The sequence below is a fragment of the Gopherus evgoodei genome, chromosome 1 (assembly GCF_007399415.2).
Source record: "Gopherus evgoodei ecotype Sinaloan lineage chromosome 1, rGopEvg1_v1.p, whole genome shotgun sequence".
NCBI lineage: Eukaryota > Metazoa > Chordata > Testudines > Testudinidae > Gopherus > Gopherus evgoodei.
The window spans coordinates 64,506,131-64,530,025 of record NC_044322.1 but is presented as its reverse complement, the minus strand read 5'-3'; the positions used below and the strand labels follow the sequence as shown (position 1 = coordinate 64,530,025).

The following is a 23,895-nucleotide window of genomic DNA, read 5'->3' as shown; positions in this document are numbered from 1 at the left end:
CCCATTTTTTTTATACCAAATCCTTGTCAGTTATGTTCAAAACAAACTTTGGGCCAAATTATGTTCTCACTATTACACTGACTTCAATGCAGCTACTCCATATTTACATGAATGAGTAACTGAGAACAGTTTGACTATGTAGTTTTGCTTCCATTTTATAAAACTAATTAATTAAGCCAATTTTATTTAAAAATTATGGTGGTTCTTTAATGTTTTTTGTATAAAAAACAAGCATAAAACAAACAATAAAAAAGTCCTAAAAGAATAAAAGGAAAACAGACATTTCAAGGGATCACAGTACAACCTTCCTCCAGCACTGATTAACGTTATCAAAACAGTTCAAAATGACAATTACATAACTAGAAGGACACACTTTGGAAAAAAAACACATCAGGGCTGTTTTCCTGTCAGCAACATCTTGTAAATCAGCTACCTTACAGTGCCATCACTGGAAAAGTGTGATGAAACCACATGACAAACTGTATAGTTTTGTAGAGTCCATCTGATCTGCTATATAGCAGGTGCTGTTTTGGAATCTCTCATCATACTTTGATATGACGATTGAAAATCTTGGTCCAGACTTACCTGCCCCTTTAAACTTCAAACCAAGATCCCCAGACCTGAAATATATCTAGAAAAGGTGTCATTGTAAACTTATTCCATCTGAGGTCCAGGCTATAATATTAAAATTGATGAAATGTTAATGAAATCCTAACTAAAGAATTTTAAACTTAATTTTTATTTGATTTGCCCCAGTTTGACTGCAGCAAAAACTGTTGTTTCTTTTCACATTGTTAGAAGCTGAACCAGCCTTTATTATTTTATAATATCGTCCAGCACTTTAAAACACTAAAGAAATCAGTGGAGTCAGAAAGCATGAGCAAAATGAGGCACGATTGTAACATAAGCTATTAGACACCTACTTAGAAGACTCTGAGCTTTTAAAAGAACATTTCTTTGTGCTATATTTTGTCAAATTGCTTATAGTTTAAATTGGATATTTTAAAATGTATGTACATGCACCTGAGGCTAGACAGAAACATATTTTATACAACAAAAGATGAACCAAAATAAGCATAGTAATTTATGAGAGAGGATTTGGCAGCAATTAAAATAGTTTATTAGTTTTGGTAGTATTAAGGTGACCAGATGTCCTGATTTTATAGGGACAGTTCCGATTTTGAGGTCTTTTTCTTATATAGGTTCCTATTATTCCCCACTCCATCCCGATTTTTCACATTTGCTGCAAGGAGGGGCGATTGACGACTGTAGCTATCCCACAGTTCCCACAGTCTCTGCCAACCATTTGATTTCTGGGTTGAGCTCCCAATGCCTGATGGGTCAAAAAGATTGTCACGGGTGGTTCTGGGTACATGTCATCAGCCTCCCCATCCCCTTGAAAGCAACGGGAAAAAATTGTTTCTCGTCTTTTTTCACTCTCACTGACTAGTGGATGCTTCTGGCAGAGGCGGTACTGCAGCACTACACAGCAGCATCCCATTGCCTTGCCTTGCGGATAGAAGATGGTACAGTATGACTGGTAGCCATCATTGTTGTCCAATGGGTGCTCCTGGTTGGCCTTGATGAGGTCGGTCGGGAGTGCCTGGACAAAAATGGGAATGACTTCAGGTCATTCTCTCTTTAAATTTTGTGTAATGGAGATTCAGTCCTGGCTGGAATATCATGCCAGTTGGAGGTTTCTGCATCAGGCTGCTCTCCCAGTTGGCAGCACTGCGTGGTCACACCTACCCCAGCCTGCTCCTTGCTCCCATGGCTCATGAAGCCTGGACAGTAGTAAGGAACAGTCCAACTATAAGCTGAGCAAGTGCAGAATGGTGGTTCACTCTACTTCCCTGTAAGCCAACCACCCTCCCCTCCCCACTTTGATCTCTTCTTGCAGAGGCAATAAAGTCAGTGTTGTTTCAAATTCATGCATTCTTTATTACTTCATCACACAAATGAGGGGATAACTTCCAAGGTAGCCTGGAAGGGGTGGGGGATGAGGGAAACAACGGGTGAGGTTGTTTCAGGGGCACGCCCTAGAATGGCATGCAGTTCATCATTTCTGCAGGATGTCTGGAGCTCTGACCCAGAGCGGCCCGTTGCATTTGTGGTTTGTTAGTCGGCTTGCCTGGTATTCTAGGCAGGACTGAATCTCCATTAGACAAAACTTAAAGAAGAGAATGACCAAGGGAGTCATTCCCATTTTTGTCCAGGCACCCCAGACTGACCTCACTGAGGCCAGCCAGGAGCACCCATGACAGCAGCAGACGGTACAGTATGACTGGTAATCATCCTTGCCAACTTGCAAGGCAAGGAGCTGCTGCTGTGTAGCACTGCAGTACTGCGTCTGTCAGCAGCACCGTTGCTTTCACTGGGGGGCTGACAGAACCACTCGCGACAATGTTTTTGCCCCATCAGGCATTGGGAGAGCAACCCAGAATTCCAATGAGGGATGGAGACTGTGGGAACTGTGAGATAGCTACCACAGTGCAATGCTCCAAAAGTCGACGCTAGCCTCGGTACTGTGGATGCACACCGCCGACTTAATGCACTTAGTGGGGATACACACAAACAACAGTATCAAATTGATTTCTAAAAAATCAATTTCTATTAGATCGAACTAATTTCATAGTGTAGACATACCCTTAGATTGGCCACTGAGAGCTCTAGATAATGTAAATGTAGGAAAATAACATAGACAGTGCTGGCAAAATACAGTTACGGTAAACAAAAAAAATATATAATGATTGGACCTTGAAAAATCAAACAAATAAAATTAAACAATAAGGAGATTAAACATGGGAGCTTAATGTTGTACAACAGATGGAAGCTTTTGCCTGCAATGTGAAGGAAATAGTAATAGGAAGGTAGTAAACCAATAATACCTTCAATATGTATCTGCATTTACTTATCATGCTACATGAAGTCAGCTTTATTGCTGATGGCCTGAGGATAAACATCGATGTTTTCTGAGCCAATATTACCTTTAGGATTTATATATTATCTATAAAACAGAAAATAGGGATTGTTGGGCATCTGCTAGTCTGGTCTTGAGTATTTTTTTTAGCATAAACTTATATTTGTTTATACTATTTTTTAATTTTCTATAATTGGCTTTTAAACATTATAACAAAGGTGTTTAATTCTTCTTTTGTCTCTGCAAGAGCTACACACCATAAGATAGAAAGCAGAGCTAACTACAGCAGTGAGGCAGACTGTTTTCTCTAAACAGATCTTAAGGTTCCAGTGGAAATAATAGAAAAAAGAAGTAGGGGTATGGGTGTGTTTGAAAGAAAGATAGACAGAGAAATACAGAATAAATCATTTCATGGCATGTACTAGCTGAGACAGCTTGTACAGGGTCTGGTTTATGTGTATGTATGTATGTCCATATGGCTGGGTTATTTGCCTTGTTTTTGATGAACAGTATATCTTCACAGGAAACCCATTCTTGCTTTCTCCACTATGTGCTACTGCTATAGACCATTTCCACACACAAAACTGAAATCAACGCAGTTTACTTATACATTAATTTTAGCACAATATTCCTTAGTACATACAGGCCTCTAAAACTGAAGACCTCACACCACAGTGCACCAGCTGTTCTTGTTTAATCTGACAAGTCATGTATGCATTAAGGACAAAGAAAGGCCACAGGAACAAGTGCCACTGGCTGTCTTTGTGCCAACTTCCAATAATCAAAAATCAGGAGTCAGCCTTCCCAAAATCAGCAGATTGGCTTAAAAGGCATGAGATTTTGAAAATAATAAACGTTGGGTTATTATATTTATCTTTATCATTAGGATTCACATTTCAAGCTTTTCTCCGCAACCTTGATGGCTGAAAGCTTCCTTTAAATAAATAAATAAATAGCAATAAAAGCTGAAATTTTCACATAATCATTTGCCTCCAGGAGCTGAAGCATTAAGAAAAACATAAAATATTGTGAGACTCAGAATAAAATAGTAATAGCTGGCAACGGTGCAAAGATATTTTAAATGAAGACTCCATTTGAAATAAGACTCCATTTGATAATAAACAAAGTTAAAAAATATATGGTGTAAGAGAGTGGGAGATATGAAAAAAAATATAAAAAAGAAAGAGTGGAAGACTGTCATTTGTAGAGTGTCAAACTCTATTTCTGGAGCAGATTGGGCTGAGCTGCTCCAGGGAAAATGCAGGGGGAGGGAAGGATGCATAAAGTCTCCCTTTTGTGTCCCTGCATAGTAAAGTTGTAGTCCATGTGATTCCTCAAAAACAATAACTGCCCCCTTCTGGTTCTCCCTTGGGTGCAGGACACCCCAAAGGGAGAAGGAAAGGTAGAAGTGGAGCTATGATCTTGCCTCCCTCCTTGCACAGACCCAGTTGATCTGGCTGGGTACAAATGAAGTGTAAGGTGCACCTATTGTAGCAGCAAGCCCACTCCCCATGTGTCATGGTATATGGAGCGACAGTCATCCCTAAATATGAGGTATTAGAGAGTACAGCAACAAGATGCAATGAAAACAAAATGGACTACGTCTTCTGACTCAGTTGCTAGAAATGACTCCCTTTTCTCCTATCCCAAATGGAACATAGAGAAACCTACTAGCCAAACAACATAATTACAATATATGTCATGCCAGGAATCTCAGCCAGTGAGCCCTACTCCAGTGATTTCCCTTGGGCACTGAGCATCCATACTGCTCCCAACATAGGGCCCCAGAGTCTACAAGGTACTACTGAGCTCTCTAGAAACAGACAGTAAGAAAAAAGAAATGGAGAGTATGTGAAAACAAGAAAGAAAGTAACAAGGCTGAAATATATTGAAAGTGCTGCTCTGTCGATTGCCACACACCTTGCATTACACCCACACATGCAAATCACCATTCAGACATTCCTGCAGTCCAGGCTCAATGTCATACATTCATAGTATTGCCAACCACAACAGTTCAAAAATGAGTCAAGACTGAAAATATAATGAGAATGACTTACAAATCATGAGATTTTTATATATTTTTTTTGTTTGCCTGGAACTGCACTCTGGTAATCTTTTTGTGCTCTGGTTTGCAACAAAAATGGGCTAGAAACTTCTTTGTTATTAAATTATGATCACTGAGATTCTCACATAATCACTGGATTCCAGGAGCTGGAGCTTTAAGGAAAAATATCAAAAGCCAAAATATTGTGAAATTCAACAACACCACATTCAGCTAGGCTTCAAGCAAGCAGGTTTGGACTGTAGCTCAGCTTGGGCACCACTTGGGGCTGCTGTGGCAACCTGCTGATAAGGCAGCCAGATAGCATCTCTGTCTACCAGTCAGAATGGTATTTGCTCCTTCTCCTTCTCCCAGACTGGTGGAGCTCAGTGGAGAAAGAGACAGAGAGCGAGAGGTAACACTGCCATATCAGGAGCCAAGAGTGGCTACTGAGAGGTGAGGAGAAGGGAGATGGGAGGAACCAGGAGCTATTGAGTAATTGGAGGAGGAACTACATAAGAAAATAGAACATAAGAACATAATAATGGCACTACTGGGTCAGACCAAAGGTCCATCTAGCCCAGTATCCTGCCTTCTGACAGTGGCCAGTGGCAGGTTCCCCAGAGGGAATGAACAGAACAGGTAATTATCAAGTGATCCATTCCCCTGTTGCTCATTCCCAGCTTTTGGCAAACAGAGGCTAGGGACACCATCCCTGCCCACTATGAGGAATTATGAGGAAAAAAGAGAGCAAGAGGAACTTTAGAGGGGGGGAAGGGTGACAGAAGCTATGGGGGAAATGAGAGGTGTAATGAGGGGCCACATGGGAGAAAGAGAAGGACAGGAGCAACTGAGGGCAGAGTTAAAGAATGGTGCAGGGGCGAAGTGTGGGACATGATAGGGGCAGGGCTTAATAGGGCTAATGCCAGTCCACAGCAGCCCCTCTCTAGGTTTCTCACACTACTGCTAGGTTCCTACAAATCTATTTCCCTCTCTTTGGAGGGGTGCAAGAAATATGGTTCTTCTACTGCCACCGCTTGAGAGAACCCTGTAAGGGAAATCTGTCCTCAGCCCAACACCTTACACCAGCACTAAATCCTTAGAGTGTTTTCATGAAATGATTCATGATCAGGAACAGGATTCTCTCTTCATTTGACAGTATCAACTGGTATCATAGTGAAAATGTTGGAGAAAAGCACTTGAATGTGTTTTTCTCTTCCACTTTTGTAACTGGTTTTATGAAGTGAAACTATGCAGCTATTGTTTGACTAAGTACTGATTCTTGTATGGTAAGCCTTTCAAATAGTGGTTATTCAGTTCAATTCTTCACAGAGAAGTGGGGGACAATTGAGTGTAAAGCATTTTGGATTAGCTTTGATCTCACAATGCAGTTGTACTTAATTTTTCTTTTATTTTTTATTTACAGTAGACCAGTTTCTCAATTGCCTCAAACATTTATCAAATCTAAATTTAATATCAGAAGAATAGCCACTTCCAATCCAAGTTGTTTACTTGAAAACCCTATTTACCTTCTTTCAGGCTGCCACAAGATAATAGAATTCTTTACTTGTGGGGAATAAGCAATTGAAGGCTGTTATAAATTGTAAAATGAGTCTACAACGACTACTTCTCAGTAAACAAGTGTATAATTATTGATTTATTGTGCATAAATTTGAATACTACAAACAAGATAAAATTTGGCAATTTTGGATAGTATCATTAGGTGCTTTTTAATTTTTATTTTACAGTTTGTAATGCAGAGGCATTCCAACCAAGCAATTTTCATGATTGCTTGCATTACATCTTTGACTTCTTTCATTGCCTCAGGGCATATAAAACATATTCAGTAAAAATGAACTAATTTGGCTTTAGTGACTCTATGATAGACCATATACACTACCTAACTATGGAGAGAAAGCAACATCTTTAAAGGTTATGTACAATCCACATGAGTAGCAGAAGGAAAGGCTTTTTAAAGTCTGATGTCTTGGCAGATATGCTCCCTGGGATGCTTTCCTGGGATACCCAAGGTTGAGAGGCATCTCGCAACCACTTCCTTTAGCATGAAGCCCCTTCTGAGCCTGCCCTGGATCAGCTCCCCAACTCCGCTTGGCACGGGCAACACAAGCACACCCCTCTAGGCCTCACACTGTCACTCTACAAGTTAGCAGTTGGCACATCTCAAAACTCAATCCCTCTAAGCATCTCCCTTCCATGTCCAGCACCTGGTACCACTGGATGCTCATAGTATTCACAGATTTGCTGCTCCAAAGAAACAGTACACCCCAGCTTACCAGCTCTACCTCAGATCACTGCTCCACTTAACACACAAGGCACTTAGATGTGTTTATAGTGAAATCAAGTTTAAGTTTATTTAATATAGCATAGAGATTTAAATAATAGCAAGTAGAAATACTGGAAACAAATTTTTATATATGAAATACAACCATAATGCAGATTCTAGAGCAGGGATTGGCAACCTCTGGCATGCGGCTCACCAGGGTAAGCATCCTGTCAGGCTGGGCCTGTTTGTTTACCTGCCGCATCGGCAGGTTTAGCTGATCACGGCTCCCACTGGCCACGGTTCGCCGTCCCAGGACAACGGGGGCTGAGGGAAGGGCAGAATATCTCTCGGCCGTGACGCTTCCCTCAGCCCCTATTGGCCTGGGACGGCGAACCGTGGTGAGTGGGAGCCACTATCGGCCAAACCTGCGGAAGCATCAGCTAAACAGACTGGCCTAGCCCACCCGGGGCTTTCCCTGAACAAGTGTCGGCCCGCCTTTGAGAACCACTGGTGTTGAGCATCGCGCACCCAAAATCTTTGCAGTGGTTTACAGCTAGGCTGGCTGTGACCCTTTTTTCATGAGACAAGCACAATATCAGTTTGTCTGTTAGGTGAAGTATCCAGTGTGTCCCTTTGCACTCCAAGATATACTAGTTTAATCTTTTGTCTTTATTCATAAACAGGACACCCCCAGCTGTTTGTTTCTTCCTGTAGATTTCCTCTCTTGAAGATTTCACAATCAGTCAATTCACATTTGGATCGGTATGCAACTGGACATACAATACATAAAACAGGAAAAGACAGACAGGCAGTAAGATGTCAGTTACCTCCTGCCTGAAAAGAATATCTTTAAGGTTTGTCACTTTCCCCAGTCTACTGATCCTGCAATTCTGTAAGTGCCCCCACATTTGGCATTCCTGGCAAAATGGCTTCCTTTCTTGGCCGTGGCTTCTACAGCTGGTCAGCATGCAAGGGTTAAGGCTCTGGTGCTTGCACAACACTACACAAGTAGACATGATTGTGATGTCGTCTGATGATTCGAAAGTCACTTAAACAGACTTTGAAAGACAAGGATCCAGTTTGCTCTGTGATAGACCCCAGAATCCACTTTGGCTGGTGAGTACTGAAACTTTTGGTATAAACCAGGTTCTTTGCCTCCAGCTCTCTGTCTTTAGCATGATAGTCATGCTATCATGACTTTAGCATGATTTGTTTTTGAAAAGCTAGTTTCTTTAACACTTCCTTTCATGTTGGGATGGATTGAATCCAAGTGAGTTCTTTTCATCCATCCCATCTACAGTTGGGCTGGGCTCATGCTCATCATAGTTTGATGTCTGGTTCTGTATTTCAAAAGAAATTGAGCCAACTTAATTCCTGAGATCCCGTTAATCATCTTCCTCGTCCCCTCTTTTAAAGTCCATTGAAAGATGAAAGATATAGGAAAGTTTGAATATGTTTAATTCCATTTTAACTAAAAAATGTCTGAACTCTATTTGTGTAAAAGTTACTCCATTGTCTGTGACAATTACTCCTGGTAGTCTGTGTGTAGCACAGTTCTGAGTTTTTCTCAGGTAGCAGGGGAGGTCGTCAGAGTTATCCCAGCACTTCAAACCATTTTGAATGTACATCCACTATGATTAGAATCATGCTTCCCATGTAAGGGTCTGCTAAGTTTATGTGCAGAACTACGGGGTGTCCTGGCAGTTCCCAGGGGTTAAGGGACACCAGTGTTGGGGTCTGCTGGTGAACCTGACATTCGTGACGTCCCTTCACTATTTTGTCCCAGATTCTCATCCCTGTTTTGTCACCATACATAGCTCCCAGCCAAAGATTCATATGTGAAATGCCAGGATGTGCTTTATGTGACTGTGTGAGAACTTTACCTCATCCTTGTGGGAGAATAACGACTTTTGCGCCCCACAATAGATATTCATTCTCTAAGCTCACTTCTGCACTCCTGGCCCTAAATGGGAGAAACTCTTTCCCTTCGTGCTGATTTGGCCAGCCTTGCAGTATGTGCAGCTGCATCCAGGGCAGGATAGGATTCTGTGTAGTCCATTTCCTTATCTGTGAAGAAGCCTTAATGGTGTCTGGTTGAGGTGTTACATGAGTAAAACAATCTCTCTTGGAAGTTCCATTCAACCCAATCAGCTGAAGGCATCCATACTGGCATCCAGATGCCTTGCCTTATAGACCATCTTATACTCATAAGCAGCTAAGGTCAGAGCCTAACATTATCATGGCTGGTACACCCTTGTTTTCGATGAAGAGTCCTTCAAGTGAACTGAGATCTGTCAGAATGGTAATAGGCTTTCCATATAGATATTGATGGGAACTTTTTATTCCAAAAATAATAGCTAGACTTTCTTCCTGATTGAGAATCACCCTGTTCAGCTTTAGTCAGTGATCTAGAGATATATCCAGTTGCTTGTTCTCCAACATCCCTCATGTTGTGTGATAAAGCTGTCGCTACCCCACATGACGGAGCATCACGGGACAGGATTCTTTGCCCAGGTCAAAATGAACAAGGAGCTCCAACCACTTAGACTTCTGGAAAGCTCTCTCTGTTCTCTTTCCCCAATATAACGGGGTCTCCTTCCTCAGGAGGTGATGCAAGGTCTCTGAAAGGGCCAAAGCACTTGGGAGAAACCTATGATAATAATTTAACATACCTAAGTGTGCTTGTAACTCAGTTGACTTCTGAGGGCCTAGGGCCTGTTCAGTTCCTATGTCTGCCACAGGGTGAATCTCCTCCTTTTGTATCCTGTAGCCCAGATGCCCCACTTCTGGTCTCATAAAAAAAGCATTTCCTTTGTTTTAACTGAAGTCCTGTTGCAGCAGATCTTTAAAGTACTTTCCCCGTTGTTGACAGATATTCAGCATCACTTTTGCCTGTGATGAGGAAGTTGTCATTCCTTACTACAAAACATGGGATACCTTTTCACAAAATTTCCATGGCTTTCTGAAAAATCCCAGGTGCTAACGATATTCCATATGGCAATTGATTGTGAGAGTTCTTGTAAGTGGTAAATTCCGTACAGTACTTCTCCAACCTCATCTGTTGGTACAGCATTCTACATATCCAGTTCACTACATTGTTGACATCCACGTAACACTGCCAGCAAGTCCTCCATCCATAGAATGGGCACTTGTCAAACTTGGACATCTGATTCACTGTGACTTTATAATCCCTGCACTGCGGATGGTTTTGTCTAGTTTAACTCCAAACACTATAGGTGTGGTCCATTCAGAAAACTACACTGGTAAAATGAGACCTTCTTTTTCCAGCCTAACTCAGTCTCATTCATTTCTCTGTGGGCATAATGAACTGGTTAAGCCTTAACACATTTTGGTTTGACCCAATCCTGGATACAAATCGTGGCCGCTACATTCACCAAGATCCCTAGCCCTTCTTTAAAAATGACTGGCTGAGCAATGAATTCTTTCTGGAGTGCTGGTGTTTTGCTGGGGTCTAATTTGATAATTTACTACTAATTCAGTTTTCTCTGCAACCAGTCGTGGCCTAACAGATTTTGCCTTTGTCCCTGGGTCAGTAAGACTGGCAACTTTCTCTTTTTTGTATTTATTTTACAGAGACAAACATAGAACTTGCCACCTGACAGGTTTGCTGGTGTAGGTTCAGGGACCACTTCTGTTTTCACTAGTGCACTCATTCCAGCTTTACATTACTGAGCTGTATATTCATTGATCACAGTAACTGAAACCCCTGTAACTGCTTCCATTTCTACTGACTGTTTAATTCTACCATTACTTCGTAAGATCCCACTTTCTTCCCTTCTGGACAGTACGTAGTGTGTACCTCCTATTCTGTGTCCTTCTCCTCCACCCTCAAGGTAAAAAGCCATCTGCTTTCTTATTTTTCCTCTGGTCTTTTAGGGTACATCGGTACAAAAGCTGGGAACATGTCTCCCAGCACAGATAGACAGACTCATGCTAGCACACTAAAAATAGCAGAGTGGATGTGTAGCACAGGTGGCAGCTTGGGATAACATCTCAAGCATGGATGCAGGAGGTCAGGTGGCCTTGGACTCAGGAAGCTAGTCTGATGTGCCACAGCATCCACACTGCTATTATTAGCATGTTAGTTGAGCAGAGCGTCTACTAATCTGTTTACCCACATTACGAGGCACACTCCCAGGAGTAATGTAGACATCCCTTTTGGATCTATCCTCCTGGAATTGAGATGCTTTTTGCTTTTTACATTTTCTAAGTGTCCAGCCTTGACGCATTTATAACAGGGCTGTTTTAAATTTACAGACTGATGCAAAATGAGCTCCTCCTTTTACTCACAGTATTGTGGGCTAGAGATGTGCTGCTTTATTCAAGTGTATACAAACAGAGAGGGAGGAAACACACACTCTAAATAGGAGGTAAGAGAGGGGTAGAGCAAGGCTCTCACCCGTAATACTCCAAGTAACCCTGTTAACCTCTTAGTGACCACTTTACCACAGTAACCATCCACCTTCATGGCTGTGTGTGTGGTTTGTGAGCAGGGAGAAAGCTAAATACCTAGTCCAATGCTTAACTAAAAGACAATTCTTTCATTCTAGAAGTCAATGGGACTATACAGAATTAGGCTCAGTATCTTTTACTTTTAGAATTTTCTTGGGAGCCTTGACTTTCAGCAGAAATCTAAAAGGGCATCAATAAATACAATTCCAAGTTAGGAAAAGGATCTTTATAATTCTGGCTATAGAATTGAGTGAGGAGCCTTTTTTATCCATGTAAAAAAGAGCTTTAAGACCAGAAGGGAGCACATCTAGTCTGACCTCCTGTATATCACAGGTCACCAACACTATCCAGTAAGCACACACACTAAACTCAAGAACTGAAATTAAACCGAAGTAATATAACCCCCAGGAGACAAAACTATTGTATGCTACAGGCAGAGAATGGGAGGGGCCAAGAGAAACCGGGTTAAGCTGGCAATATGTGCCCCACACTGCAGAGGAAGGTAAAAAATCCCAAGGTCCCTATCAATCTGACCTGGAAAAAAATCCTTCTTGATTGCGCATAAGGCAATTGGTTAGACTCTGAGTATGTGAGCAAGAACCAGCCAGGCAAGCACCTAAGAAAGAGAATCCCCAGTACCACCTCAGAGCACTGTCCCTCCCCATCCAGTATCCCATCCCCAGATGATGCTTCAGAGGAAGAAAGAAAGAATGAAAGAAAGTAAATACATCTGGGGAAAAAAAGACTCAGAAGTAATACACTGGGTTTAATTTAAGCAACTAATCTGTGACAGCTATTGGTTCAAGCCTGACCCCAGGAAATATCTGTGGATTTCTATGTGACTCCAAGAGCCAGATAAAAGTTTGTGTGACAGAAGAAGCCCTAATAACACACAGACATTCTCTAAAAAACAGAATTAAAAATATGGATCTCTATAGACTACCAGAACAGGAGGATGAGATAGATGAAGCTTTCTTCAGACAAACTAACAGAAGTTTCCAGATCACAGACCCTGGTTCTCATGGGTGACTTCAATCACCCTGACATCTGCTGAGAGAGCAATACAGCTGTGTACAGACAATCCAGGAAGTTTCTGGAGAGTGTTGGGGACAACTTCCGGGTGCAAATGCTGAAGGTGCCAACAAGGGGCCATGCTCCTCTTGACCTTCTGCTCAATAACAAAGAAGAATTGATAGGGGAAATAGAAGGGGGTGGCAACCTGGGCAGCAGTGACCATGAGATAGTTGCGTTCAGTATCGTAACAAAAAGAAGAAAGTAGAGCAGCAGAATATGGACCCTGGAGTTCAGAAAAGCAGACTTTGGCTCCCTCCGGGAACTGAGGGGCAGGATCCCCTCAGAGGCAAATATGAGGGGGAAAGGAGTCCAGGACAGCTGGCTGTATTTTAAAGAAGCTTTATTGAGAGTGCAGGAACAAACCATCCTGATGTGCAGAAAGAATAGCAAATATGGCAGGTGACCAGATTGGCTTAACAGTGAAATTTTTGGTGAGCATAAACTAAAAAAGGAAGCTTACAAAAAGTGGAAATTTGGACCGATGACTAGGGAGGAGTATAAAAATATTGCTAGAGCATGCAGGGGTGTAATCAGGAAGGCCAAGTCACAGCTGGAGTTGCAGCTAGCAAGGGATGTGAAGAGTAACAAGAAGGGTTTCTACAGGTATGTTAGCAACAAGAAGATGATCAGGGAAATTGTGGGACCCTTACTGAATGGGGGAGGCAACCTAGTGACAGATAATGTGGAAAAAGCTGAAGTGCTCAATGCTTTTTTCCCTTGGTCTTCACAGACAAGGTCAGCTCCCAGACTGAAGCACTGGTCAGCATAGTATGAGGAGGAGATGAGAAGTCCTGAGTGGTAAAAGTACAGGTTAAGGACTATTTAGAAAATAAACACAAGTCCATGAGTCTGGATCTAATGCATCTGAGGATGCTGAGGGAGTTGGCTGATGTGATTACAGAGCCATTGGCCATTATCTCTGAAAACTTGGGGTGAACAGAGGAGGTCTTGGATGATTGTAAAAAGGCAAATATGGTGTCCATCTTTTAACAAGGGAAGAAAGAGAATCTGGGCACGTACAAACTGGTCAGCTTCACCTCAGTCCCTGGAAAAAATCATGGAACAGGTCCTCAAGGAATCAATTTTGAAGCTCTTGGAGGAGAACAAGGTGATCAGGAACAGTCAAGATGAATTCACAAAGGGTAAGTCATGTCTGACCAACCTGATTGCCTTCTACGATGAGGTAAATGGCTCTGTGGATATGGTGAAAGCAGTGGATGTGATATACCTTGATTTTAGCAAAGTTTTCATACAGTGTCCCAGAGTATTCTTGCCAGCAAGTTAAAAAAGTATGGATTAGATGAATGGACTATAAGGTGGATAGAAAGCTGGCTAGATAGTCGGGCTCAATGGGTAGTGATTAACAGCTTGATGTCTAGTTCGCAGCCAGTAGCAAGCAGAGTGCCCAAGGGTCAGTCCTAGGGCCAGTTTTGTTCAACATCTTTATTAATAATCTTGATGATGGGATGGATTGCACCCTCAGCAAGTGGGAGAGGTAGATATGCTGGAGGGTAGAGATAGGATAGAGAGGGACTTAGACAAATTGGAGAACTGGGCCAAAAGAAATCTGATGAGGTTTAATAAAGACAAGTGCAGAGTACTACACTTAGGACAGAAGAATCCCATGCACTGCTAAAGGCTGGGGACTGACTGGCTAAGTGGCAGTTCTGCAGAAAAGGACCTGGAGATTACAGTGGACAAGAAGCTGGATATGAGTCAACAGTGTGCCCTTGTTGACAAGAAGGCTAACGGCATAGTGGGCTGCATTAGGAGGAACATTGTCAGCAGATCAAGGGAAGTGATTATTCCCCTCTATTTAGCATATCTGAAGTATTGCATCCAGTTTTGGGCCCCCTACTACAGAAAGGATGTGGACAAATTTGAGAGTCGAGCAGAAGGCAATGAAAATGATTAGGGGGTTGGGGCACATGGCTTATAAGGAGAGGAGGAGTGAATTGGGCTTATTTAGTCTGCAGAAGAGAAGAGTTAGAGGGGATTTGATAGCAGCCTTCAACTACCTGGAAAGGGGTTCCAAAGAGGATGGAGTTAGGCTGTTCTCAATGGTGGCAGATAACAAAACAAGAAGCAATAGTCTCAAGTTGCAGTGGGGGAGGTTTAGTCTGGATATTAGGAAAAGCTATTTCACTAAGGAGGTGATGAAGCACTGGAATGATTTACGTAGGGAGGTGGTGGGATCTCCATCCTTAGATGTTTTTAAGGCCTGGCTTGACAAAGCCCTGACTGGGATGATTTAGTTGGCATTGGTCCTGCTCTGAGCAGGTGGTTGGACTAGGTGACCTCCTGAGTTCTCTTCCAAACCTAATCTTCTATGATTATACAGTTTAATGAAAACTAAAATTATCTTTCTTTTATCAAAGGACTTCAGTGCAAAAATATTATCATGTCTGTATGGCTTACTGGGTTCTAGTTGCTTCTGGGATGGGATAAGAGGTAAATAAGGTAGAGGACATCCCTGTAAAGAATAACATATTTATTGCAAACAACATGAAACCAAGATGTTTGACATTATTGAAAGCAGAGTTTGCTTCTTTAGTTATTAAGAGGGATAACTTTAATCCATGAGGACAAGTGCAATGGCTTCCATTTAAATAAATAATGTGAGAAGAGTTTGGATTAAAGCTGAATATATAATGCATAAAATCTTCTTTAATTCCAATTTTTTCCTGTATTAACTCCTCCCCCACTTCCATTACTACGTGTGAATACATTTCAGGGGGATAGGAGCGGAAGGATAACTCTAAGCATCTTTGGAGAGAACAGAGCTGCTGGTATTTTTAATTATTCTGCTAACATCATCGGAGTCATTACCTCACAATGAAAAGTGCTGAGTGGTCACCTTTTCCCAACCTTTTCCACCACTTATCATCAAAATGCAAACATAATGGGCAACAGCTGTTTCTGTTATGCCATGGATTTAGCTACTCTCCCTAAGTGAGCAGTTTAGTTCACCAACATTCATTTTTCCATCAGTCCATAATTACACAACCAAAGTTAATCCTCAAAACATTAGTATCTATTTTTAAGACAGATGAAGGGAGGCTTTTAGTTTCATCATGACAATTTACATTTCTTGTTTGGCTTTTTCCCTTTATTTCCTTTGTCTTGTTTCCATTTCCACTCCCACATCTTTGCTCTTTTTAAGTTTCTGCCTTATTACAATTCTTTCAGTTGCTTCCTTACCTTGTCACTAAAGTTAGAGTTTGAATTTAATGTGTTTGCTGGCTTTGCATCTTTACTTTTCTACTTTTATTTTTTTTTCCCCTCCTCGGTTTCTATGGCTATCTGTGTGAAGTGATAAAAAGAGTCTGGAGAACAAATACAAAAGTCAGAGGAACTTTTTCGGGAAGAGACAGTCAGCCCACACTTAAGTAAAGACTATCAAGTAATACTGTGTGGGTGAAATACCTATCTTCTTCTTCAGGCTTTTGGGGAGAGAAGATGCTGTTGGGGATGAGGTTGATTTGGGAAGGGAGTTTTCACTGGTGAAAGATTTTTGGGTCAGAGATGAGTTTTTTGGGAGTAACCTGCTAGTTTTTTGTTAAGTTATGTTTTTAAATTTTATCAAAGGCACCTAAAGTTGTAGCTAGATGCCTCTTATTTGTATATTGTAAGCTGAAATTAATGATTAGATCAATAAAATGTTCAAAAGCACCAAAGTGAATTAGGAGCCTAAATTCCATTTTCAAGAATGACTTCAAAAGTGTCTAAATCTCACTGAAAGTCCCCGAGACATAGGCTCCCCACATGACTAAGTCACTTTTGTAAATGGCACTTATACTTCTAATTCACTTACATTTATGTTTTTAAAAGTCACTAGTCATTTTTGATGCTTCCATGTTTGGGCACCCGAGCAGAATGTTAAGAACCATTAGGAAAGGCGAAGATAATAAGACAGAAAATATCATAATACCACTATATGAATCCATAGTATGACCACACTTTGAATATTCAAAAAAAGATATATTAGAATTGGAAAAAGTACAGAGAATTGCAACAAAAATTATCAGGGGTATGAAACAGCTCCCACATAAGGATATATTAAAAAGACTGGGACTGTTCAGCTTAGAAAAGAGATGACTAAGTGGGGGATATAAAAGAGGTCTATAAAATCGTGAATGGTATGGAGGAAGTGAATAAGGAAGTGTTACTTACCCCTACATATAACACAAGAACCACAGAGTCACCCAATGAAATGAATTAGCAGTAGATTTAAAACAATGATAGGGAAGTACTTCTCCACACAACACACAACCAACCTGTGGAACTCATTTCCAGGAGATGTTGTGAAGGCCATAAGTATAACTGTGTTCGAAACAGAATTAGATAAGTTCATGGAAGATAGGTCCATAAAGGCTAGTGGCTAAGATGGTCAGAAACACAACCCCATGCTCTGGGTGTCCCTAAACCTCTGACTGCCAGAAGCTGCCCTGTTCTGTTCATTCCCTGGAAGAATCTGAAGCATCTGGCACTGGCCACTGTCGGAAGACAAGATACTGAGCTAGATGAACCCTTGGTCTGACCCTGTATGGCCACTCCCTTTGTTCTTATATTAACTTCAGAAAAGTGCTGAGCACCTACCCTCTGAAAACTAGAACCCTTTTAAGGTGCCTCAAATAGGCTTCTCTACAATAGAGGTACCCAATTACTCTTGCAATTATACGTCTTAGATATTTTTTTAAATCTTACCTGACATTTTTTAAGAATTGCTTCACTGAAAGAGAAAAGGCAATACTCATTGCATGAAAAGTTTGCATAATTGCAGACATTCCTTTAGCAAAATTGTGAATCTGAGTCCTTCCCATGCTGTCAGATGTTACTTAGGGCACAAAAAGTCTCCACCATCCACCAAACATCAATCCTAGGCTGCTCTTTGCATGTCCTCTCTGTTGTTAAATCCCATAAGTTTTCCCTCCCTCCCTATATGCTGTTTAGAGGGATTATTTCAGTCAGTCCTTTTCATTTTTGCCTGCAGTTGTCCATAACATTCCTACCCTGGTAGACACTCTGGCTTCATTCTTAACACATGTCCCAGATATTTCCATCTTCTTTTTTGGATAACATTAAGAGACTATTGTTTCCACTGTGCCAAATGCCAGTCTCTTTCCAAACACAGAAATAAAGTTGCCATGTGTGAGCTGTGAAGCTAGAAGACTATTTCAGGTTCTTCAGAAACATAAAACAGCTTTATCTGGAGAATTAATATGCTGTTATGAGCTCAGGTTTATTCTGAGAAGACAAAAGTTTCTGGTAGAAGAACTATTACAAGGAAATCCCTCCTAGCCAGTCTAGCAGGAAATGATTTGACCGTTGTTTTGTTGTGCGTAGTCTATATGGTGGCTTCTACTTATACAAGAGAGCTCAGTTCTGTGGCTAAGGAAGTATCCCAATACCAAAGAGAAACCATCTTTTTTTTTATTACCTCCCAAATATTTGTGGCTTCTCTAAATTGCTTTTTCATATCATAGTAAATTATTACAGTGAGTTTTTAGGTGTGCAGTTTCAGCTGGTCTGAGTACTTATGCTTATCCAAACTCAAATGCAAGTCACAAACCAAAGGCACTACACAATTACCTGCAACACTTGAAAGCTAAAGCAATACTATTTGTGGGCAGTATGACCAGGGTTTCCACTATTATTGGCATGATGCACAAGCTTTTTGTGCATTTTGTCAAATCTTATCTGCCTTGGCAATCTCTGTGTTGCTTGATTGAAAATTGCATTTTGCATTGTCAGATAAGGAGGAGTGTCAATTACTGGAGGAAAGACAAGCTTATGGTTAAAGCACTGAACTAGGACAATGGAATCAGGGTTCACTTTTCAGATCTATCACAGACTTTCTGTGTGAAGTCTGGTGCCTTTGGCAAGTCCCTAAATTTATCTATGACTCCATCTGTAAAATTAGGGATAATAATACTTCCCTTTCACTTAGTGCAGTTATCAGGACAAATTTATTCATAATTGTACAGCATGCAGATTTTACTGTGATGGAGGCCATATAAGTATTAAGATATATAGATCTTAATCAAATAGGCTTTTAATTAGCTATACATTTTTGTCTGATGTAGGGAAATTGTGGGTGAGCTTTTAGTTGCTGATTCTGTAGGGGAACTTTAGATCTTTGTGAAGCTTATAATTGTACTTAATAAGGGTCAAATCCTCATCCCTCAGAAATCAATGGAATTTTGCTGAGTTCAGCACAATCCAGGAGCAGGTCCTAAACAGATTACTGTCACATCCCCTTTTTATCTTTTACAGAATGTGAAAACAGCACAATGGTCTTTTTCTGAAGGCAACACAGAGCCTAATCCTGTAAAGTGTTCTTGCCAGGGTGTGCTGAGCATCCACAACTTCCATTGCCTTCACCTCGCATGGTCAAGAATTAGAGACTTTTATCTGTACCACTATTTATAGTGTTCATTTCCCTAACACTGATCTACTTCCTTCACCAGTTCTGGTGTAAAGTATCTAGACATCTTCTTGGGTAGATGTTTCTGTTCTTATTTTTGCTATGCTGGATCTCAACGTTAACATGAAATTTCTGTTTCTCAGGGGTAGCATGCTCAAAGGTCTGAGTACTACCACTACTGCTGCCACCCAAAATCCCTAACCTAGAGTGGAAAAATAATCAACTCTTCGTATGGTATTTGGATTTTCAACTGTTTGAAGTGCAGATGCACTTACCTCAGAACTCCAGAGCTGATGGGGAGGAAGACAGTCACCTAAGAGAATACTAGAAATATGCTGTGATTCATATATAAACTATCTGCTTCTTATCTATCTCTGGGAGGTGCAGCTAGCTTCTGCCTAGGAAGATTCATATTTCTGGCTATTAAATATGATGAAGAAAAACAAGATAAATAGGAGCTATCTTCCTTACCTTCCAATTCTTATACTCCAAAATAGAAATCATGAAAATTCTCTCATTCACTCTACAGGTAAGGTCTGGAAGACCTCATGTCTTGCAGGTCTTCCACATTGTATTGAAACAGAGTGCAGTATGAAATGACTTGAGAGAAGATAATTATTAAAACTGTCTATCTGATGTTTGCACCAATGTTAAAAAGGAGACCCCTAGAAAGTGTCAATTTGTGGTATTCTCAGCCCTGGATGGAAAAAAATCTTTTTTTTCTCAACATCTCTCAATCTTTTATATTGTATGAGAAAGTCTATTGTTTGGCCTCACAAACATAAATCATTTGACCTTGTACAAAATGAAATAGGCCAGGCTATCTTCAGTGAATATTGTTTTTTTAAAGGAGTTTTTGAATTTACTAAATAGAGCTGGGCAGATAGTTCAGAAAGAATCCAGGCTCATGAAAACGCCACATATTTGAGTAATATCAACTAAACTTTAGTATTATAGCCTCAGTTCAAGAGAGCACAGCCACTTTTTCTAGAACACTTTTTCTTTAACTTACCTAGATGTAATGGCAGAGGGCAGCCATTTTCTCTTTATGTTCTACAAAATCTGTGAACTGGAACACATTATGTTTGTTGGGTGGCAGCCGCCTTGGGTGAGCTGTGAGTTGGGGTGATTGTTTGTGTCTGCTTAACTTACCTCAGGCACATGGAACTCCTCACTTTGGGGTGCATGACAGGCATCAGGCAGAAGAGATATGAGGGATTTAAAAAAGAAATTCCCATGTAAATGAAAAAGTCAGTCAGAGATGGTCAACAAAGTGTGGCTATCATCTTATTGGTGAGAAATGGATTTGTGTTTCAGACTGCCTGTCTTTTAAAAATGTTGTATAAAATGGTCTGCCTGGAAAAGCATGAATGCTGATTTTGTTGGATCGGAATACAGAAGCCAGAACTCAAGCACGGGCACAAAAATATCTTTATAAGTACATTTGGGGATGTATATTTCAGAATGACTTTTGGGAGAGGTGTGGGGAAAATGGATAGAAAAATTTAAAATTAAGATTGATTTTCAAAACTCCCAAAATCTTCAGTCCATAGGACAACTATATAAAGGCTTATGGAATGAGTTAGATTATCATAAAGTAACAAAACAAAAATATTCTCTTCAGTAGTGAGATAGTCCATGTAATGTATAATCAGTACTTGTTCATTTCTTTTCTCCTTATACTGTCTGTCTGCCCAGAGTGACACATACTACAGCTCTATTCAGGAACAGTGATTACTTCTCACTTCTATTAGCTAACATAGGAACTTCAAAGCTCTAGTCTGACAGACTAAAAGAAAAATTAATGTGAAAAACATTGCTTATGCTGGGAAACTATCTTCCGGTGCCTGCAATATATGTAACACATATATCAGATATCAATGTGCAATGTAGCAACCTGCATGGAACTCAGAGGGAGGCGTCAAGGTTGCAGGAGGAAAGAATTTGGAAGAGGCACCAGGAAGTCAATCTGCGTGCCCCTAACTTCCAGGCTAGTCACAGCTGCATTTCTTTAAATAGTTTTTTTAATAAAGAGCCAGTTTAATTTTACAAGTATGGAGTCCTGTCATGTTGTTACCCAGCATATGGTACATGAAACCTGGTGGCACTGGTCAATCTAGTGCAAGGATCGGCAACCTTTGTCACGTGGCCCATCAGGGAAATCTGATGGGCCACATGCAGGCCAGGATGGTTTGTTTATCTGCCATGTCCGCAGGTTCGACCGATCACAGCTCCCACGGGCTGCGAATCGCCGTTCCAGGCCAATGGGGGCTGCGGGAAGCAGCGGCCAACATATCCCTTGGTCCTCGCCACTTCCCGCAGCCCCCATTGGCTTGGAACGGTGAACCACGGCCAGTGGGAGCTGCTATTGGCCGAACCTGCGGACGCTGCAGGTAGACAAACCGTCCCGGCTCATCAGCGGATTTCCCTGATGGGTCACATGCCAAAGTTGCTGATCCCTGATCTAATGTGACCCACAACAAGAAAGAGAGTATGAGTAACCTGCAAACAAGGTGATCCCTAGTAACAGAGGAAGCAGGCAGCATGGTCAGACTCAAGCCACTAGGAATGCTGGATTTCCAGATGAAAACCCTTGCACAAACATAGAAGCAAGAATTAATTCTGTATACAGTGCTCACCATTGGGAATAAAGATGAGAAAATGAAGGTACATTTTTATTTATTTTTCTCATTTGAGGGAAAAAAGACAAGAAGTGAATAAGACACTATTTCCAGGAATAATGCCGGAAACACTGGAACAGCTGTTAATGAGGTTTAATAAGTACTACTATCCCACCCAGAATGAGACTGTAGAGAGATACTGGATTTTTATTTACCCCAAAACCAAGAAGCAGAAGAGGGAATAGATAGTTACATTACAGAGCTGAGAACTCTGGAATTCCCCTGTAACTTTGAAGACATTAAAGTTTCTCTAATTAAAGACAGGATAGTTTTGGGACACATGTTTTTAGGGAATAGGAGACACTGAGTGAAACAGCTCTAACCCTAGAAAAATTCCTCCAAATAGCAAGAGCAGCTGAACAGACCAGGGAAAGGATCAAACCAGTAACAACAACCAGTGCAGAACAAGCATACAAGCTCAAGATAAAGGAACTGAGCACACAGAACAGAAACTGACTGACCAAGAATACAGACATCATGGTGCACTGTGGAAAGGAACATGAAAAGCAGAAAGAAAAATGCTCAGCCTACCAGCAATGGGCAAAGGTGTATGGTAAATGGAACCAATGCACCAGGTATGCCAGGAAGCAAAGAAAAAGCAGGAGTGCATGCAGTGGTTGATGACAGAGGCGATGCGTAGGGGGGCATACAAGGTCAAGTGCTCCCCCCTGAGATTTCAGTGAGTGCTGAGCTGCCCTTGCAGGGCTGGCTCTGCTCAGTGGGAGAAGAGGGCTCTGTCCATTTCCTGCTGCACCTCCACTTGCACTTCCATCTCACTTGACCCTCCCCCCTGCAGCCGGCCTGGGCCCAGAGGGAAAGCTGAGAGGGAAGGGTGAAGCTGCTTCTCAAAGGGTGTCCTCTGCACGCCCAGCCCCAGCTGCTGGGCACAGGGGCTGAGTGAGCTGGAAATTTACTGAGGATGGGAGAGCTCCAGGTCACTGGGCCCCTGTTCCCAGCAGCTGGGCCAGGTGTGGAACAGAATAGGTGGGAATTCTGTCTCCTCCCCAGGCAGGATCTCTCACACGCAGACGCTGCACAGAGCAGCAGCCACCCTCACCTAGCAGGAGAAGCGTTTCCATCGCACCCCCTCTGTTCCCTGCACAGGTTCAGCTGCCAGGAAGAGGGGATGAGCTAGTCAGAAACATGCTGGGAGGAGGCACAGTGGGAGAATGCAGAGTGCCTGTCCCCACAGATAACTCTGGCGGTGTGAGCATGGCGACCTCAGGCTGGGTGCAGGATGGGAGGGCGGATCACTGGGGAAGGCACCAGGAGCACATCCCTCTGCTTAGCCCAAGTTAGAGGCATTGCTCATGACCCTTTCCCCTGCTGAGATGTCTGCAAGGTCACAGGAACTCTGGGGAGACACTGGTACTGTGAGACTCCCTGGGCTGTCCAGAGGCATATGCTCCCAGGATGCTCCCATAGGCCAGATCCCCAAGAACTGACGGGATTGGCTGCCCTGGCCTAGGGAGGTAGGGCTGGAAGATTCCTCCCAGAGGTGACATGTGAAGTAGTTACATGCCCATCCCATGTGTTCCGCGCCCCCCATCCCCCCCCAGCGAGTATTGGCAGGCATGGGTCATCTCTGATGGATGAAGTAGACATTTTCCATTAAGAGGAAGATATCTGCAGTCTGACTTTAGCGGATCCAAAGGCTTTCAATATATACACATTGCGGAAGAAGATTATCAACCATTCAACTGCCATGTTTGCAAATATGCTCTTAGATCAACCACTAATTCGATTCCAGATGGATTGTGAAGCCAGCTGCAATGTAATCCCAGCTACACTGATAAGAAGCAATATTAGATTAGAGAAATGTGACTAAGTGCTAGAGATGTACAATGAAACCATTCTAAGGCCAGTGGGCAAATGCGGGCTGTAAATAAAACACCCATGAAATGAGATGTTATCACTTGGCGTTTATAGTAATTGACACACAGAAGTACCACTCACTGTTGGGCACAATACAACATGAGAATATCTTCAGAAGGA

At 41.8% G+C, this 23,895-nt stretch overlaps 1 long non-coding RNA gene across 1 annotated transcript; it reads left to right on the top strand.

Annotated features, from left to right (window-relative positions):
• Window positions 1–1,932: 1,932 nt before the first annotated feature.
• LOC115645995 lies at window positions 1,933–23,273 on the top strand. Its single transcript, XR_003998895.1, has 3 exons — window positions 1,933–2,074; window positions 13,485–13,489; window positions 23,263–23,273. It is a non-coding gene; the product is annotated as an uncharacterized LOC115645995 (long non-coding RNA).
• The last annotated feature ends 622 nt before the right edge of the window (window positions 23,274–23,895 follow it).